The sequence below is a fragment of the Arachis hypogaea genome, chromosome 7 (genome assembly GCF_003086295.3).
Source record: "Arachis hypogaea cultivar Tifrunner chromosome 7, arahy.Tifrunner.gnm2.J5K5, whole genome shotgun sequence".
In the NCBI taxonomy this organism is placed as follows: Eukaryota; Viridiplantae; Streptophyta; class Magnoliopsida; order Fabales; family Fabaceae; genus Arachis; species Arachis hypogaea.
In genome coordinates, this window is record NC_092042.1 from 16,110,615 (window position 1) to 16,117,889 (window position 7,275).

A 7,275-nucleotide genomic window follows, 5' to 3' on the forward strand; every position below is an offset into this window, starting at 1 on the left:
GATTACTCCGTCTGCACATCTCTTAAAGAGATATGGTTCATCCCAAAGATAGTACTTTGCATCTGTGATTAATTTCTTTGATTGCACCTTACTGTACTCTTTGGGTATGAATCTCACTGCCTTGTAGTTTGCAATGTTTGCAAACCATGGCACTTCCTGGACGGCTAGTAATTGCTCATCCGGAAAGGTTTCAGAAATTTCAGTGAGAGGGAGGGACGCCCCTTCCACTGGTTCTATTCGGGACAGGTGATCTGCTACTTGATTTTCTGTCCCTTTTCTGTCTCTTATTTCTATATCAAACTCTTGCAGAAGCAGCACCCATCTGATGAGTCTGGGTTTTGAATCCTGCTTTGTGAGTAGATATTTAAGAGCAGCATGATCAGTGTACACAATCACTTTTGATCCTACTAAGTAGGATCTAAATTTGTCAATTGCATAGACCACTGCAAGTAGCTCTTTTTCTGTGGTTGTGTAATTCTTCTGTGCATCATTTAGCACACGGCTGGCATAGTAAATGACATGCAGAAGCTTGTCATGCCTTTGTCCCAACACTGCACCAATGGCATGGTCACTGGCATCACACATTAGTTCAAATGGTAATGTCCAGTCTGGTGCAGAGATGATTGGTGCTGTAACCAATTTAGCTTTCAGAGTTTCAAATGCCTGCAGACACTCTTCATTAAAGATGAATGGCGTGTCTGCAGCTAGCAGGTTGCTCAGAGGTTTGGCGATTTTTGAGAAATCCTTTATAAACCTCCTATAGAACCCTGCATGTCCCAGAAAGCTTCTGATTGCCTTAACATTAGCAGGTGGTGGTAATTTTTCAATTACTTCTACCTTAGCCTGGTCTACCTCTATCCCTTTGTTCGAAATTTTGTGCCCAAGGACAATTCCCTCAGTCACCATAAAGTGACATTTTTCCCAGTTTAAAACCAGGTTAGTCTCTTGGCATCTTTTCAGAACAAGTGCTAAATGGTTAAGGCAGGAGCTGAATGAGTCTCCAAATACTGAAAAGTCATCCATGAAGACTTCCAGAAATTTTTCAACCATATCAGAGAAAATAGAGAGCATGCACCTTTGAAAAGTTGCAGGTGCATTGCACAGGCCAAATGGCATCCTTCTGTATGCAAATACTCCAGATGGACATGTGAAGGCCGTTTTCTCCTGATCTTGGGGATCTACTGCAATTTGATTATAACCTGAATATCCATCCAGGAAGCAGTAGTATTCATGACCTGCTAGTCTTTCTAGCATCTGGTCTATGAATGGTAAAGGAAAATGATCCTTTCTGGTGGCTGTATTGAGTCTTCTGTAATCAATGCACATACGCCATCCTGTAACTGTCCTTGTAGGAACCAGTTCATTTTTTTCATTATGAACCACTGTCATGCCACCCTTCTTAGGGACAACTTGAACAGGGCTCACCCAGGGGCTGTCAGAAATAGGATAAATAATCCCAGCCTCTAGTAATTTAGTGACCTCTTTTTGCACCACTTCTTTCATAGCTGGGTTCAGTCGCCTTTGTGGTTGAACCACTGGCTTGGCGTCATCCTCCAACAAGATTTTGTGCATGCATCTGGCTGGGCTAATGCCCTTAAGATCACTAATGGACCACCCAAGAGCTGTCTTGTGCATCCTTAGCACTTGAATTAGTGCTTCCTCTTCCTGTGGCTCTAAGGTAGAGCTTATAATTACAGGAAATGTTTCACCTTCTCCCAGAAATGCATATTTCAGGGATGGTGGTAATGGTTTGAGCTCGGGTTTTGGAGGTTTCTCCTCTTCTTGAGGGATTTTCAGAGGTTCTATTATCTTCTCTGATTCCTCCAAATCAGGCTGAACATCTTTAAAGATGTCCTCCAGTTCTGATTCGAGACTCTCAGCCATATTGACCTCTCTTACCAGAGAATCAATAAGATCAACACTCATGCAGTCATTTGGGGTGTCTGGATGTTGCATGGCTTTGACAACATTCAACTTAAACTCCTCCTCATTGACTCTCAAGGTTACTTCCCCTTTTTGGACATCAATGAGGGTTCGGCCGGTGGCTAGGAAAGGTCTTCCTAGAATGAGAGTTGCACTCTTGTGCTCCTCCATTTCCAGCACCACAAAGTCAGTAGGGAAGGCGAATGGCCCAACCTTGACAATCATGTCTTCAATCACGCCTGATGGGTATTTAATGGAGCCATCAGCAAGTTGAAGACATATCCTGGTTGGTTTGATTTCTTCAGTCAAACCAAGCTTTCTGATAGTAGATGCAGGTATTAGGTTGATACTTGCCCCAAGATCGCATAAAGCTTGCTTGGTACAAACACCTTCTAATGTGCATGGTATCATAAAGCTCCCAGGATCCTTAAGCTTCTCAGGTAAGCTTTTTAGAATGACTGCACTGCATTCTTCAGTGAGGTAAACTGTTTCAGTTTCCCTCCAATCCTTCTTATGACTTAAGATCTCTTTCATGAACTTAGCATAAGAAGGTATTTGCTCAAGTGCTTCTGCAAACGGAATCTTTATTTCAAGAGTCCTGAGATAGTCTGCAAAGCGGGCAAATTGCTTATCCTGTTCTGCTTGGCGGAGTTTTTGAGGATAAGGCATTTTGGCTTTATATTCCTCAACTTTAGTTGCTGCAGGTTTATTACCTACAGAAGTGGGTTGGGAAGCCTTTTTAGAAGGATTGTTATCAGCACTTGTATGTGACTGATCACCCATTGGCGTTTGAATACCAGGGGTGGAAGCTGGGGTGGCGTTAAACGCCACCTCCTTGCTTATTTCTGGCGTTTGAACGCCAGAACCATGTTCCTTTTGGGCGTTCAACGCCAGATCCATGCTTGTTTCTGGCGTTGAACGCCAGGAATGAACATGGTTTGGGCGTTCAGCGCCAGCTTTATCCCTTTCTGGGCTCTGCCTGTCCTCAGAGGGATTTTGAGTAGCCATTTGTTCATTTCCTGTCTTCTTGCTGCTTTGAAGTGAGGTATTTAATGTTTTCCCACTTCTTAATTGAACTGCTTGGCATTCTTCTGTTATTTGTTTTGACAGTTGCTTTTCCATCTGCTTTAATTGTACTTCCATGTTCCTGTTAGCCATTCTTGTTTCCTGTAATATTTCCTTGAATTCGGCTAGCTGCTGAGTTAGAAAATCTAATTGTTGATTGAATTCATTAGCCTGAGCCATCGGACTGAGTTCTGCAGTTACTGTTTTAGCTTCTTCTTTCATGGAAGATTCATTGTTTAGATACAGATGTTGATTTCTGGCAACTGTATCAATAAGCTCTTGAGCTTCTTCAATTGTCTTTCTCATATGTATAGATCCACCAGCTGAGTGGTCTAGAGAAATCTGAGCTTTTTCTGTAAGCCCATAGTAGAAGATGTCTAATTGCACCCATTCTGAAAACATTTCAGAGGGGCATTTTCTTAGCATCTCTCTGTATCTCTCCCAAGCATCATAAAGGGATTCATTATCTCCTTGTTTGAAGCCTTGGATGCTTAGCCTTAGCTGTGTCATCCGTTTGGGAGGGAAATAGTGATTCAGGAATTTTTCTGACAGCTGTTTCCATGTTTTTATGCTGTTCTTAGGCTGGTTATTTAACCACCTCTTAGCTTGATCTTTTACAGCAAATGGAAACAGTAATAATCTGTAGACATCCTGATCCACTTCCTTATCATGTACTGTATCAGCAATTTGCAGAAATTGTGCCAGAAACTCTGTAGGTTCTTCATGTGGAAGACCAGAATACTGGCAGTTTTGCTGCACCATGATAATGAGCTGAGGATTCAGCTCAAAGCTACTAACTCCAATGGAGGGTATACAAATACTACTCCCATATGAAGCAGTAGTGGGGTTACCATATGACCCCAGAGTCCTCTTGGACTGATCACTCCCATTTAATTCCATAATGGAATAAAAGAGATGATATGTATGTTGCTATTATCTGTGTTATAATAATGGAATAAATAAAAATGGAATTTGTAAAAATATTTTGAAGTACTTTGTGAAAATTTTCGAAAAATTTGAAATTGAAATTTGGATTTTGTATTAAAAATTTCAAAAAAGTAGTTTTTAAAATTGGTTAGAAAACAAAAATTTTTTTTTTTGAATTTTGAATTTTATAAAGAAAGAGAAAAACACACAAAAGACTCAAGACTTAAAATTTTTAGATCTAGTGCTCCTTATTTTCGAAAATTCTTGGAGGGAAAACACCAAGGAACACCAAACTTAAAAATTTTAAGATCAGGACACAAGAAAAACTCAAGAACACCTTGAAGATTCACAAGAACACCAAGAACAAAAGAAAGAACACCAAACTTAAAATTTTTAGAAAACTTGGAGAAAATTTTCGAAAATTATAAAAAAAAGATTAACAAGAAAACACCAAACTTAAAGTTTGGCACAAGATTCAATCCAAGAAAAATTATTTTTGAAAAAGGTTCCAAAGGGTATAACCAATTATCAAGAACAACTTAAAGATCAAGGAAGAACCAAGAACACTAACACGAAATTTTCAAAGAACAAATAAAACATGCAATTAACACCAAACTTAGAACAAGACACTAAAACTCACAAAAATTAGCAATTAATTAAAAGAAAATAATATTTTCGAAAAGAAGTTTTTGAAAAGAAACTATCCTATCAAGATTTAATGACTCTATAAAAATAAGAAAAATAAAAATAAATTATTCCTAATCTAAGAAATAAAATAAACCTTCAATTGTTCAAACTCAATAATCCCCGGCAACGGCGCCAAAAACTTGGTGGACGAAATTGTGATCTTTAATTAATGGCTCCTTGGCATGTGCCAAGGAGAACTAATTTAACTAACTGATTAGAGAAGCTCACAAATCCGTTCAACTGACCAGCAAGTGTACTGGGTCGTCCAAGTAATACCTTACGTGAGTAAGGGTCGAATCCACAGAGATTATTGGTTTGAAGCAATCAATATTTATTTTATTAATCTTAGTCAGGATATCAATAGGATTAATTGGATTAAAAGTGAAATTACTGGAATTGATAAAAGAGGGAACAATGTTACTTTGATTTGCAGTAATGAGAAACATGTTGGAGTTTTGGAGATGCTTTGTCCTTTGAATTTCTACTTCTCCTTGAAATCCTCTTCTCACACGCAAGTTCCTTCCATGGCAAGCTCTATGTAGGGCGTCGCCGTTGTCAGTGGCTACTTCCCATCCTCGCAGTGAAAACTATGCTCACGCACTCTGTCACAGTACGGCTAATCACCGGTTGGTTCCCGCTCCTACTGGAATAGAATCCCTCTTTTGCGTCTGTCACTAACGCCCAGCAGGTTAAAGTTTGAAGCACGTCATAGTCATTCAATCCCGGAATCCTACTCGGAATACCACAGACAAGGTTTAGACTTTCCGGATTCTCATGAATGCTGCCATCAATCCGGCTTATACCACGAAGATTCTGTTGGGGAATCTAAGAGATATTCATTCAATCTGATGTAGAACGGAGGTGGTTGTCAGGCACACGTTCATGGGTTGAGGAAGGTGATGAGTGTCACGGATCATCACCTTCTCCACATTTAAGCGCGAATAAACATCTTAGATAAGAACAAGCGTGTTTGAATGGAAAACAAAGGAATTGTATTAAATCATCGAGACGCTGCAGAGCTCCTCACCCCCAACAATGGAGTTTAGAGACTCATGCCGTCACAAAGTATGTAATTCAGATCTGAAAATGTCATGAGGTACCAGAAATGTCTGTAAAAGTTGTTTAAATAGTAAACTAGTAACCTAGGGTTACAGAAAATGAATAAACTAAGATAATTGGTGCAGAAATCCACTTCTGGGGCCCACTTGGTGTGTGCTGGGGCTGAGACTAAAGCTTTCCACGTGTAGAGGCCTTTCTTGGCGTCAAACTTCAGGTTATGACGTGTTTTGGGCGTTCAACTCCGGATCATGACGTTTTTCTGGCGTTTAACTCCAGACAGCAGCATGAACTTGGCGTTTAACGCCAAGTTACGTCGTCTATCCTCGCTCAAAGTATGGACTATTATATATTGCTGGAAAGCCCTGGATGTCTACTTTCCAACGCCGTTGAGAGCGCGTCAATTGGACTCCTGTAGATCCAGAGAATCCATTCTGAGTGCAGGGAGGTCAGGATCCAACAGCATCAGCAGTCCTTTTTCAGCCTAAGTCAGATTTTTGCTCAGCTCCCTCAATTTCAGCCAGAAAATACCTGAAATCACAGAAAAACACACAAACTCATAGTAAAGTCCAGAAATATGATTTTTGCCTAAAAACTAATATTATTTTACTAAAAACTAACTGAAACATGCTAAAATCTACATGAAATTACCCCCAAAAAGCGTATAAAATATCCGCTCATCAAGGCCTTGTTTCACTGAGCTTACATACTCATATGGCCTTACCTTTTATTATCCTTTGCAAACCTATGTTGAGCCTATTTTATCCTTTGTTCTTTACTTTAGATCATCACTAACTCTAAGCGAAAAACAATAATGTCCTTAATTTGAATCCTTGATTAGCTTAGACTAGTGAGAATGCTCATGAATTAAGTGTGGGAAAAAGTGGGTTTGGAAATGTTTGGTTTGGAAATTGAGTATGTTAGACTTTGTGTGAAAATATGAAAAATGTTAAGAACATGTTTATGCATTCAAAACCTTAATCATATGCATTGAGAAGAATAAAAGAAAAAAAAAGTGAAAAAAAAGCAAATAATAAAAGGGGACAAAATGCCCCCAAAGTAAGTGTTGGTATCAATGCATATGTACTGAACTCAAATTTAGGATGCATGAATATGTGAAAAATACGGTTAATGGGAAGTTAGATTTTGTATTTTAATTAAATGAATTGTCTTAAGTTAGGTGGAAAGTTTATGTTAATTAAGGATTCAGATTTTAGTCCACTTGACCAAATACAATCCTACCTTGACCCTAACCCCATTACAACCCTTAAAAGACCTCTTGATTTGTGTATTGGTGCATTAAATTTTTGTTGATTGTTAGATAAAGAGCAAGCTATAGAAAGCATGATTAGTAGAGAATTGAGAGAATTGACCCTAGACACTTGAGAGTTAGAATGATATACACTACCAAGTAAGGGTTCAGCGCTTAATTCTATGTTCCCTGCTTTCATGAGCTATCTTCTTCTTGCAAGTTATTTGTATTGTATTTTATGATTTGAATTAGTGAAATCCAGTTCATATTTATTCTTGAAAGATTTATTTACTTTTTCGCCAAGTAGGTAGAATCATTTTAGCATATAGTTGCATTCACATTCATAGGTTGCATTGCATGAATCT